Consider the following 14,843-nt stretch of genomic DNA (forward strand, 5'->3'; position numbering starts at 1 on the left):
AGTTAAGAAAATCTATATGTTTCGAGGATGTTTTGGTAGATTTGGGTCCTATTGCATATGAATGAGCTTTGATATGATCCACAACATAAAGTCAGAGTGATCATATTCAACATACAAATGTTATATGATCCATACACTTTTGGTGTGTTTGTTGTGTGTTATTGGCCATGTACCACTCAGAGATCTAGTCTACGAGAGTGTTGGAAAAGTGGTCGGCTGAATCCCCCCCATGCTACGGCTATAGAGAATCCTCAAGGATATTGGAAAAATGGACTACACAGTTGTGATCCTCAACAAAAACTATACATTTTAAGCTTTTGGACCGATGCAATCCGACATCATTAATGTACTTAACCATTATTTGGAAGATAGTCGAGCCCCTCGTCGATGATTGTTGGAAAAAGTGGCATGTGGTCGATGTTGTTAACTAGCAAGAATTCTGTGAAGGAAATCTCAAATGCAGCTAATGCTTGACATGAGAGTGGTCCTTTGTATAGTCTACCTCCTTGTTTTGATGGATTGTCAAAAGATTTTAAGCTCTGCAAATGGTTATCAGCCAAAGTAGGCTCCCGAAAGTTGTCCAAATGGGTTGTCTTCTTGGTCTGACAGCCTGTAATGGGGGAGTTTAGGGTTGCTAATGGACTTTGATTGAGATGCCGATTCATACACATGTTGAGGATACCTCTCTTAAAACTTTTAGTCCACTAGACCTCACTTTGCACTATCCTTCCAAGAGGTATGACCAATAGTGTGTCCCCGCACAGGTGGTCCAAAAGCTACCTTGGTTGTCCAAAAGCTGGTGTGGCCCTTCAAAAACATACCAAATGACATTGGATGAGAATGGAGCCATGAATCAAATATGGATATACCATAAACATTGCATGTGCAAGTCTGTTTCGGGTTCGGACAAGGAGAGATCAGATAAGGCCAAAAGTAAAGAAAATTTGTCTGCTTCGGGCATGTTTTGGTAGGTTTGGACGACCCTATTCCATATAAATGAGCTCAGATCAGATCCAAAACAATTTCCCAACAATTCAGACACTTTTGGTGGATTTGATCAGTTTAGGGCTGAATAGAAGGCTTGAGTACTAGATCACCCCATTAGGACCGATAGAGTAGGCTCTGAGTCCAATGTGTAGAGCACTAGATCAACCCATTTAGACACATTCTCAAATTCCAACTTGACAATTAGCATAGGCTAACACTAGAAAGCTCGTAAAATTTACAAAATTTTCACAAAAGCTCACAGTAGAAAGCTCGCAAAAAAATCAAGCCCGCCATCTCATTGTCAACCACCCATGTGTGTAGCAATGTACAAGTAATGGTTTCTCCTAGAGCTACCTATCTATAAAACAACACATACCCAAACAATAAAAAACTAGTAGATTTATTGAGAGCTTTATTTGTAGTACGGATGAGAATAGGAGAGGATGAAATACCTAATGGAATGGGTGATGGTACATAGAGGGAATTATCACATTTTAAAAGATATGATCTCTTAGATGAAGTGGGTGTGCAAAAGTCAATTAGTCTTGAAACTGTGTGCAATATCAATTCTCCTTACCATAGAGCTTATTTTAGACATAATCATGGATGTAGCTATAGAAAGTAGTCTAGTGATCATAGTTCTTCAAAACTGTAGAAAAACCTTTACATTGTAAACACAGGAGCTAATGGAAGCTTATGAGTGGCTCGAAGGCATTGCCAACCCTTGCCCAAAAATGCTCTTCTATTGTTGGATGTGTGAATGTGAGATCTCATGATTTGTTTTGTAACTTTACGTTGTTGAAGCACTTTGGCTCCCATTAAGAGATGAATGATGAATCTCCAACCCATGGACCCAAGAACTCACCTGGCCCTATTTTAAAGGACTAAATTTTCATTCATTTTTTAAGTGAAAAAAATTGGCATTAGCTCTATTGTTTTAAAAGACTAATTTTTTATTCATGTAAGTGATAAATTTGGCATTTAATATAGATAAACAGTATTAATATCCGGTGAGGTGTCCTTATGGTGGTTGGTTGGAGAAAAGGTTTTTATGGAGCAAATGCCCCACCTTGGAAATTTGGCACGTCTCGACCTTAATCATAAAACCCCCACGGTCAACCCCGCACTAATCTAAATGGAAGCTTCTCTTCATAGACAAAGAGGCGCCCAAATGTCCAAACTATGATGAGGTATGGTCAACTAAGGGAAAACGCCAATCACGATACATGCAAAGGTCCGCGGAGAATAGAAAATGTGGCGTCTGCTGATTTGTTGGTGAGATTTTATAAAGAGATCATCTTACACGTAGCTTGAAGACCCACCAACCATGGAGTCGGTGTGCTGGACACAGCCTGTTGGTCAATGGCTTACCTGAACGTGAACACCACACCACACCACACCACACAAGCTCTCTCAATCATTTGACCTACCTCCATTTCTTACCCTAACATTAACTTTGATTTGTTATGAAGCCTCCTTTATTACCTTGCTTACCTCTTCATGAACTAGGAAGACTTTCACTTTTTTTTTGAATTTAAAAAAAAGTCAACAAGTATCTTTAATGGGATATGGGAGCCATTTCCTACCATCATAACACACTTCCAAGCATTTGCTGCTGGCCACAGTTCTATGCATTTGTTCCATGCACCACAAGCAGAGGATCTTCATCATAATTTTATAACCATGTGTGGTCGATAGGAAAAACCTTAAAAAGTCGAAACAAAAAGTCAATGCTAGAAAATTTTTCTTGAAAATTGCATCATGGCATATTTCAAGAGCTCCTTTATGCCGTGTTTAGATTTAAAGGAGATCTTGCCCCACTTAAGTTATGGCTAATGTGAATGAAAGCTTTCTTTTAAACCAACATTAGGTCAACTCCAAATATATATTGAAAATTTGACTCCAAAAACAACTCATTGCATATCTTTTTGCAAACCTTTTCAAGGACCCACTTTGATGTTGATGCACAACCTAGAAATTAATTCGAAGATGTGATTCAGTGAATAGAATTATAATGGCAACATGTGACTTCAAAGTTTAATGTCTCTTGATATAATGTCTCTTGATATAATGCGTAATTCAGACCTCCTTTGTGAAATCGAGCACCTTAGCTCAAACCATCTTATAGAAAAAGAAATTCAAATTTATGAAGTTTTCATGCCCTTCGTTACATAGATAATGAGCTAATAAAAGGTGATAATGAAAGTCCATATTTGTTTTAAGGGCATTGTAGCAGTGATTAAGATTATTAGCTACTCAAGAAGAACTACAATTTAAACTTATATAATAGGATATTAATGAAATCATGCAAAATCTTGATGATCTCATAGATTACTATAAGGTTTCAATAAAATAATGAAAAGGATTAATAATTAATGCCAAAAGCCATGTAAGGATACCAAATCCTCATGCATATGTTGATTTGCTTATGAAGTCCCTAGTCCGTTCCAACCTAGATTCAAAATGTGATGGCTAAGGAAACATGCCACACCTTCATAAATGTAGCACAACCAATTTTTATGTCCTGCTTTCCAATTTGTACTTATAAATTGTAAGGTTGGCCCATTTAAATTCAAAGTGATGAAAGTGAGGCATATCAAATTCTAACACTTAGATCTTGTATATCAGTGCAGTGTAACAAAGTGGAAACAATGTATGGAACTAAAAATTGCGTATCATGATGATTACTATAACAAAGCGAAAAAATGTATAGAACAAAAAATTACATGTCATTATTAGTATAACAAATTCCTATCTCTATAATAAGTGAAAACAAACACATTTTAGTTTCCTTTAAACTTTTGTTACAATGATATCGATTGTATTTAAATTACTTAAAGAGATTTTTACCAAAATTGTTACAATGATATCGATTGTATTTAATTTACTCAAAGAGATTTTTACCAAAATAGTATAACAACGAGGAATGGCCTAGTCTCAACCTAGTGCTAATCAAGTCCCTTGCTTACATAGCACATCAAAAAATATTGTGGTCATAGTGTGAACACATACAAATGCTAAGAGAAATCTATACTTCTTGTTAGGACATGGCTTCACATTATATTCTATAGCCATTTCAATCTTATACATTCTAAATAGAAGTCCTCTAATCACATCATCAGTATACTAAGGGTAAACAAGTGCAAGAACTATACCTTAGTGATATAAAAAGCACGCTATTCCTATCCTCAACCCTTGCTAATACACCTTACACCTACTAGTAACAACATGACTTATTACTTTCTTAGCCCATTTAATATTATCCCCCACTTTGTTATAATGTTTGCACCATACCCTCACCATGCGCACCCCCCCAAAAAGCCCAACCTTCATTAGAATGGGGCCTATTATTCTTAAATAGGAGTCGTCCGCATGGGAGCCAATCACTCGCTTCTCTTAAAAAATTAGAGTATTTACTCCAAGCTTTGTTTTAACATCACCTCATGTCCACTCCCACTTGTGCTCCCTCCCAAGTGTGCATGGTCTCCTTAAGGTTTAAAGTTTTTTGTTGTGACATAATATAAATTAGTCTCCTTTTTATTTATACATGTAGTCCCTCAAGATGTTTTGATTTCTAATCTGGTGACACTTGGGTTGATGCATGGGGGATGGATGTAAGTGTAAGGTGGCACTCAACTTGATTTTCTTCAACCTAGGACTTTTCTTACAAGAATAACAAGATATTCAAGTTAGCAAAAGGGACACTCCCCTTCACCTCTTTCTATTCTTCTATAATTCATTCCTCAAAATGTATGTTGGAGAAGAAAAAATATCTTTTCCCTATGTACTTACAAGGTTTGATTCAATATTGCATGTTTCTTCATGCTCGTTTTACATATATGCACATGTGCATGTATGTGTAACTACAAACACACACACACACACACACACACACACACTCAAAGACACTCATCAATTTAGCAAAGTCACATTGTCCATTACATGTGACTTGAATATTATTAATAACTTTGGGTTGCATAATGGCTATGCTATCACTAGTGATAAAAAAGGCCAAACAATGATACAAAAGGATCATGCCATTATCACCAAGGTTAAACAATAACAGTTGATCTTATAAAATAAAGGGCATTAGCCTTTAGGTTTCATAGGAAATAACATCAACATAGCTCAAACAAAAAGCATTGGAGAAGCTTAAAGCAGCATGGAAAGTTAGAAAGTGTGAAGCGCTCCATGAAGAGCTAGCCCGTTCCCCATTGTTTACCTACCACAACCCATGTCTCACTTCTTGATAGTATAGACCTTCAATTAAATATTTTTGTGAGATTACCTTGGGACACATTTATGGAATGTAGATGGATTTGGTGCTTGGATGATTACTTATACTACTACTACATGTTCATATCTCCTCATATCCTAGTAGCTTACATGTTTACCCTCTCATTCACCCTTATGCAAAGGCTTCTTAGATATCTACACCATTATAAACATTTTGATCTCTTTGAAAGATTCCTTTAACTGATCTTTTCATTAGCAAATTGAACACGTATTCCATTTTATATAGGATGTGCAGAATCTATGTGCTCATTTTATAATGGTGACTACCTTGTTTTAGGCATGACTTATCGATGCCTCATCTCTTACCCATGGTGCTTTCTAACATTTGCATGCCTCCACACTGCATCTCTTACTCATGGTGATTTCTACCATTTGCATGCCTGGCCCTAGAATTTCTTTTGTCTTTATGAGTGCCTTAACTCAATGTTCCCTTAGTATTATCTTATAGATCTTTTGATTCCAAACCCCCTCCAAAATTTTCATTGTTAAGTGGATGCATATATATTTGGTATTCTTGCATGAGTATCTGTATCTTTCCTTGGGCTTAACATATCAAAGAATCTTCTTTTTTTATACATCAATTATGGCTCATCTAGAGAGGGAGAGGTACAATTAATGTCCTTCTATTGCCTATGTTACCTACTAACATCACCTTTACTTCCATTACATGTCATCTCTCCTCCATCTCTCTAATCCCCCTCCATTCAGCCATCTTCATATGAACCCTATAACACACACACACACACACACACACACACACACACACACACACACATGGGAAGTAGATGTGAAGGAGAGACGTATAGGAATATCTCACTTCTATGCACCATTCTCCTTTGAGTGTGAACATGGATTTGAAAAACCACATCATGGTAACTCTTTCGTGAATCTTTGATTTGGAAAAAATGGATGCAATAAGGCACTTGGTAGGATATGAGTTAAGTCCACATGACTACTTGAGTGGGCAAGGACATGCATGCTTCCCTCCTTTTCTTAATAGTGTCGATAAACAATATGAAAAAGTTTCACAAGGTAAAATCATATTCAATCCATATAAATTATGATACATGTAAGGTTAATGAATTAATTTAAAAGTTGGCCACCTACTTTAGCTACCTACTATACCCGTTTAGCTATCTATTGTACCTCCTGTACTTGACTGTACATGCATGTACAAAAGGCCACATAACTACTTGAGTGGGCAAGGACATGCATACTTCCCTCCATTTTCTTAATAGTGTTAATAAACAATATGAAAAAGTTGACCAAAGTAAAATCATATTCAATTCATACAAATTATGATACATGTTAAGCTAATGAATTCATTTAAAAGTTGCCACACAGTGTGTGTTTTTCATTATAAGTTACCACACATAGTGTGTTTATTAAATTATGATACATGTAAGGTTAATGGATTCATTTATAAGCTACCACACATAGTCTGTTAATTAAATTATGATACATGTAAGGCCAATGAATTCATGTATAAGTTACCAACACAATGTGTTTATAAGTTACCAAATATAGTGTGTTTATTAAATTCATTTATAAGTTACCACGCACAAGGTGTTTATTAAATTCATACTAAAAACAATGAGTAAATCTATCTTGCATAGAAAAATTCATACAACATTTTATCATGATAATTTCAACCACATCTCAAAAGGATCCTTACTCACCAAATTAAGTAAAAGCCAGTAAAATTAAGATTCATGCCAAGATTTGTTCAGTAACTTTTATTGAGATATCGAGCTTAACTAGTGCTACGGACATTGATGACCCCTCACTGAGGTGATAACTTCCGCACTTATGATAGCAAGTTTATAGTACAATTGTGTTAGAGATTGTAGGTTTACTGCAAATACAAAAGGTTTTTAAAAGCACCATTTGGTAAGTTGCAGGTAATCATGTCTAATAGTCTATCCTAGATTGTGAGTAAGAAGCTGGACAAGAATAACTTCCAAGCATGGAAGTTCAAGATGACTAATGAGGATATTGGGAGTTCATTCATAAGTGACAAAAAGGAGCTAGTGCTTGGTGAAGAAAACCCCACCCCAGCAGGTGCAAGCATATAAACCATGGCATGAAAGAGCTAGAAAAGTGCTATATTGGTTGTCTATCAGTGTGACAGATTCAATGAATATGCACATATAAGATGCACAAATGCCTAAGGGGGCTTGGACACCTTGGTGAAGATGTGCCAGCATAAACATTCAAGATCAAAAGATGTAGAAGCACGAGCTACATAATGTGACCCCAGAGGGAACCTAGGTATAAATGATTACTCAGTGATGGTTAAAGGGCTTGTAGATGCCCTTACTTCTATTAAATCACAAGGCGATGATGATGATATGGCTTCGGTGAGACCTTGAATGATCTTGGCAAGGAATACAACCAATTTCAGACCTCCATTAGAGTTCGATAAAACTTTCCTAATTTTAAGAAACTAACTGGTCTCCTTGTCTATGAGAAGATTAATATTAGGTGAAGTTCATCCCTAAAATTTCACATGAGGAGACCTTTTTCTCAAATATAGGTAAAGATAAAGGTAGAGATCATCATCTAGAGGCTGAGGTCAGATTGTTTGGAAACAAAAATCATGAGCATCAATAATAACAAGAATCTAATGTATAAACAAGTGGAAGAGGCAAGGGGAGTCAGAGAGGCCAAGGCGGTTATGGCAAAGAAATCAAAATGCAAAGAGCATAGAGTGCTATTCTTGTGGCAAACCAAGACACAAGGCAAAGGATTGCTATAAAGAGTAGAATGATATCAAAAGTGAAAAGTTGTAGCAACTATGCATCATCACAAGTAAACAGGGTGATGATAGAAGTGAGTAGCTATTTGTGATGTAGATAATCAATTCCAAGTGGCAGGAAAGACGTGTTAGGATTGTGAGATATTTAATATGTGGATTTTGGTGCCTTTAACTACATGACTAGTTATGGTGAGTGCTTTAGAGATGTGCAAAAATTGGAAAAACAAGGCTATGTAGAAATAGGTGATGATACTGTGCACCCCATTGTGTATGTTGGTAAAGTGCCAGTATCTATGTAAGATGGCAAAATGAAGTACTTACTAAGATGTACTTCATATTCTAGACATTACGAAGAACTTGATTTTTGTTATGGACAGATGATTGATCAAGGTGTGCAAGTGAAGTTTAATCCTCAAGGATGTTTTGAAATCATTGGTGCTTAGTTGTAAAGGGTACGTTTACTTTGGATGGTAACATGCCTAAGATGAAGGAAGATATGTTTGCACATGGGACATGTGTCATTATTGCAGATATATACATATGGCACAAGCGCATTGGTCAGATGACATCTCGAAGTCTATGTAGACCCAAAATATTATTACAAGTTTGCCAAAGTTTAAGGTTGATGGTATGTACAAAGTATGTGAATCATGATGTCAATTTGGTAAAAGTAGGCCAAACATGCTCTAAAAAGTAGAACCTTGGAATTCCATTAGTGGTTACTCTTGGTGTAAGGAAACCAAGGCTATTTTGAGGACACATCGCCAATGATCTAGGTGTATGCAAGTCTATAAGGGTTAGGTACCATGTTAACAGGTTGAGATATGATGAATATATAACACATTGCCAATGATCTAGGTGTATGCAAGTCTATAAGGGTTAGGTACCATGTTAACAGGTTGAAATATGATGAATATATAACCCATCATTATGCTTACATGGTCAAAGCAATACAAGAGTTGTAGCCAACCTATTCTTAGCAGGCACTTATTGGAAATAAAAATGGGAAGATGCCATGGATAAGGAGATAGCAGCATTGGATGCAAATGCAACATAGAAGTTAGTGTCATTGCCTAAGGAAAAGAAGGCAACTGGATGTAAGTGGATATATAAGGTCAAGCATAACTCAGATGGATTAGTGAGTAGGTATAAGGCAAGATTGGTTTCCATGGGTTATATGCAGACCTATGGCATTAATTATGAGGAGACATTCAGCCTGGTTTCGCAAGAATGGAAATCGTGAGAGCTATCAAATGCTGTGGCTGTAGGGTTGGTCTTTACATCAGATGATGTAAAGAATGCTTTCTTGCATGGTGATTTACAATAAGAAGCATACATGAATGTAGCCACTGGGTTATGAGAGTGAGGCACATCTAGATTTTGTGTGCAGGTTACGTAAAACCTTGTATGGCTTGAAGCAGGCACCTAGAGCATGGTCAAACAAGATTGGTGAGTATCTTGCTACCATTAGATTTATGCACATTTTTCACTTTATGTGAAAAAGAAAAATAGAGAGATTATGTTGTTAGTCATTTATGTGGATGACTTGATACTACTAGTGATAGTGAAGCTGACATACATGATGTAAGGCTACTTTTGAAGGAGATCTTTGACATGAAGGATTTGGGTGAGCTGTAGTATTTCTTGGGTATAGAGGTGGTGAGCTCACCTCTTGGCATTTTGTTGTTTAGAAACAATATAGCTTGGACATGTTGTCCAAGTATAGTATGACAAGTTGTACATCTATTTCAATGCCATTGGAGCAAAACACAAAGCTTTGCATAGATACAAGTGAGATTTTGGAGGACCCACTATGTATATGCCTGTAGTAGGTAGCTTGATCTACATAACTATTACTAGGCCAAACTTGAGGTATGTAGTTGGACTTGTGAATCTGTTTATGTAGGCCCCTAAGAAGCTACACTTGGATGTGGCTAGATGGATTCTTAGGTACATAAAGTCCATAGTTGATTATGGACTTTTTTTATAAGGTTGCACAGAGATACAGCTACATGAGTGCACAAATATTGATTGGGCTGGTAGTGTCATAGACAAGAGATCTACTAGAAGCTTTATGTTCTCTTTTGCGAGTACTATTATGAGTTGGAGTAGTAAGAAACAACCAACATTTGCCTTGTCGAGTACAGAGAAAAGTACACAGGGGCGCTACTATGGCTTATGAGGTAGCTTGATTTCAAAAGCTATTGGTGATATGGGTGTCCATGGATAGGGTCATTGTCATTTATTATGACAACATGATCAACATACAGTTGGGGAGTAACCCAGTCTATCATGCTAAGATGAAGCACATTGAGGTGTGTTATCACTTTATGAGAGAGAAGATTCTAGCAAGTCATGTTTATTTAATATATGGCAGGACAGAGGATATGGTGGCTAATATCTTCACAAAGGCATTGGGTAGAGAGAAGCTCCATAGGTTTAGGAGCTTACTTGGAGTGCACTGTGTGGAGCTAAGCTTGAGGGGGAGCATTGAGATATCGAGCTCAACTAGTGCTATATGGACATTGATAACCCATTGGGGTGATAGCTTCCACACTTATGCCACTGGCATGATTGGTGAGATTGTGGTTGATATGCTGCCTGTGGACAACAGGCTATGTGACAACCATATTTGGATTACGAGAGTATGGCATAGTTATAGTGCCAACTCATATAGTCGGGTTTATGCTATGGATGGACCATTGTATGTTATAATAGGAGAGTACTTTCCCTTATAGCATGTACTCTTATCTCTTTAGTTTATGGTTGTAGAGAATAGGAGAAGATAGAAGAAAATTCAGCCATCCATCTCTCTCTTGTGTCTCCCTCTCTCTTGTGTGTGTGTTTGCTTGCAAGGAACTCAAGGAACTCAAGCTCTCGCATTTTCTTTAAATTTTTAATAGTCACCCCACTTTCTTTTTCTTCTTTACCCCTCTAACATACCATTAATGTATTAGAGATTTTGTATATCCTAACTATGAATGGCAAATGAGGAGAAAAAGAGAAAAAAATATGAATCCGATCTTGCAAACAAAATAACTTGAAGTTGGCAACTAGGAAAATTATTTTCTAGAACAACAAGCTTGCATTTTTTAAAGAATCTCAAGGCAACTAAATCAAGACAACGATTATAACTAAGATCACACTTTTGGTAAGTTAATGAAAGAAAATTTAATATGTGTTAACATTTCACCAACACATTCTAAGATTTAAATTTTAAGAAAAATTAAATCATTTCACCAACACATTCTAAGATTTAAAATTATTATTTTTGAGTGCTAACCATACAATAATTCACTATGTTAATATTTACATAAAGTTGATCAAAACAAGGGCACTCCATAATTTTATATTTGATATTAGATAAAGACGTGTTTCGTCTTATAGAAAAAAAACCTCCAATTGAATATTTTAGTAAACATTTTCTTTAAAAACCATGTATAAATTTTCAACCAACTATGGGGTTGTGTTTAGATTTTTGAACATTTTGACACATATAAAAGAAATTGTCCTCCATAACTTGAAGACTACGTGGCTTAATGATATATTTTTTTATGAATAAAATGTAGACGTCCTCATCACCTTTGATAACTTGAATCCCCTTTCAAAAAATCTTGATGGTTACATGGTAAGGTGCATTTTTAGTGAGATCTCATGCCTTATTCATGTGGTTAGAAAATTTTGTCTAAAATTTGGACTTTCTTTTTGGTAAGATCTTATGCCTTATTCATGTGGTTGGAGAATTTTATCTAAAATTTAGAATTTCTTTTTGGTGAGATTCAAGGTGAACAAGGTGCTTGGATCACATTTTTGCTCAAACTCCTTAGTTTTTTTTGCTTTTAATGTTTCTTTGCAAGATGTAATAAATATAAGAAAATTTTATGCTCTTTAAGATTCTTATGTATAATAGAAAATTTCACAAAGTAGTTCCCAAACAAATCTTGTATAAATAATGGGAAGGCTCATGTGCCACTTAAACATAGGCCTAAATACTTTTTTAATATAGGATTTGAAGTTCTTTTTGCATTTGGGGAAGAGTGCAAATATTAATAAGTTATTTTTTAAAGAGAAGTAGATTAGTTCTTTCTGCATTTGGGGAACATGGTGCAAACATTTATATATTAATTTCTTTAAAAGAGAAATAGATTAATATGTTAATTTTAAAATAATGTATGTACAAACATCACCCATTGCATTTCTTATTTCCTACCTTAGTTCATCCCTCTTACTATGAACTTGATCATGAAATGTTGTAATAAAAAAAACTAGCAAACAATAAAACTATAATCTTTGTATAAAATTTACAATAGGAGGATTGTTTTTAATTCTTGAGCCTTCCTTTTTCTTGATTATAAGATACCTATTTATCAAGTTTTTGGAAAAAATGTTTTTTTAATTCAAACAATGCATGCTCTTTTTGTAAAAACAATATACTTTTTTAAAAGACAATGTATGCTCTTTTTTTAAAGACTTTTTTTTTTTTGCATTTGGGGTACATGATGATGCAAATATTCATGTTTTTTTTTTCAAATAGAAATAGAAATAGATAAACTATGTTAGCTTTAATATAATATATATACAAACAGCACACATTGCACGTCTTATTTCCTACCTTATTTTATACTTCTTATTGATCTTATACGCACCCATGGCATGTCTTTATTCCTACCATTGTTTATCCTTCTTACTTAGATTACTATCATGAATAGTTACATTAAGAAACTAGTAAAACATTAAGACTAAATTTTTCTTAATATAAACCATAGGAGGATAGTTTCCTTCACCTTAATTGTAAGAAACATATTTTATAAAGTTTTTTTTTAAAAATGAAACTCACATTTAGACAATGTGTGCCCTTTTTAAAAGACCACCTCGATTCACTTTAAACATATCATATTTCTTACTCAAAACTTCACCACAAGAAACATGAAATAACACTCAAACAAGAGAGTAGGCCTCTTTATGGATGTGCATATACATGCCTAATGATATTGATCTCCTATCGTAGGTTACGAAAACATTGAGAGGACAGAAGGTAAATGATTTCTTTAAACCTACTTTTTCCAGATGAAGGGTGTGAATGTGAAGGGTTGATTAAAAGAAAGGGTGTGAATATGAAGGGTTGATTAAAAGAAAGGGTCTTAAAACCTAAATTTAATAATGATCTCCTATTGTAGGTTGCTAAACATTAAAAGTAAAGAAGGTACCTGGGATTTTTTAAACCTACTTTTTTCAATGGAGGGTGTGAATGTGAAGGGTTGCTTTAAAGCAAGTGTCTTAAGACCTAAAATTTTACTTGTTTCATTACATCAAATATATTTGGACCTATAAATAGGCCTTAAGAACTTTGCCAATGCCAAGCATATTTTCCTTCATCAAAAGCATATTCCCATGAGTATAGTCCCTTTTTATAGAAAGACTTTCCAAATTTCCAAGATTTTACATGAAGGGCATTTATCATTCACTAGCTTAGCTCAAAAATCAAGCCTTTCAAATGGGAAGCAATTAATTAAGTCATGACAAGCTTTCAGAGTCTTAATACAAGTTAGCCTTTTTGAGTTGTATATTACGTTTTAATGACAAGCTTCAATTACTTGTATATTACAAGGAACTTTTTCAAGGAATTCCGTTTCCATCATCATGAGAGAACCATGGTATCATGGTCACTAATATTTGAAGGTTTTCAATCAAAATGTCACTTGGAAGCTTGAGAAATTGTATTAAAAAAAGTAGGCCTTGTATCTCACCTAAGGCAATAAAAAGTAGGCCTTGTATCTCACCTAAGGCAATAAGTGTACCCATGGGTAGGATGAGCTTTATTCACCTAACATGAATAGAATCACCTTTAACTAACACTTGACAAAAGAATGACATTTAACTTGAAAGACAAATGACTTTTGACTTGCAATATTATCTAATTTAGAGCTACTTTGACATTTTGTTTCAAAAAATATTGAACACATTTTCTAATTTTGTTAATCTAACCACATGGGTTAGCCTTCACCTTGAAAGATGAAAGAACAAATCAAATATGTATTCAATGCTTAAAACTTTGATAAAGATGAAGACTCAATAAAGAATGCATTTTTCTCCTACTTTTGGTAAGATTTCACTCATATTAAAATTCGATTGAGATTTGTTTTCCCCATAGTAGAGCATCCACAAACTTGTAAATGAGAGAGAGAGAGAGAGAGAGAGAGAGAGAGAGAGAGAGAGAGTTACATAGCATCATTCAATGTTGTAAGGAAGAGTTTTTAATTTGTCTCCAGGAGGTCCCTTAAAAATATGTAAGATAGCACGTGCATAAGGGGCTTTATTTTGTTGTGGATTTACATAAAATAAGGGGTTTTTAAAATCCAAAAGTGAAAAGCTATGCATTTCTATCATCTCAAAATTTATTGAAGGGTTGTTTGTAGGTTATAAAATCCATAAACACCCTTGAACGCCCTTGAATGTACATTGAACATAGTGACTCCTAGAAATTTATATGTTATGATTTGAACCAATATACTACCACATGGAAGAGAGGCAAGGCAATATACTACCACATGGAAGAGAGGCAAGGCTAATAATAAAAAATACAAGGACATAGAACAAAGTTGCATCTTTACTTATACCTAGGCTAGGTATATTTAGAACAAAGTTGCATATTTACTTATACCTAGTCTAGGTTCACAAGATTCCAGATGGAAACCTTGTGAACCCAAGTAGCTACCCTTCTACTATTGAGTTAATTCCCAAGCAGAACACGCTTTCATCCTTAGGAAGCCAAACACACTCAGAAGCCTCTCAACCTTTCACT

Source organism: Cibotium barometz, chromosome 25 (genome assembly GCF_041138505.1).
Source record: "Cibotium barometz isolate CiBa-2024 chromosome 25, ASM4113850v1, whole genome shotgun sequence".
Lineage (NCBI taxonomy): Eukaryota > Viridiplantae > Streptophyta > Polypodiopsida > Cyatheales > Cibotiaceae > Cibotium > Cibotium barometz.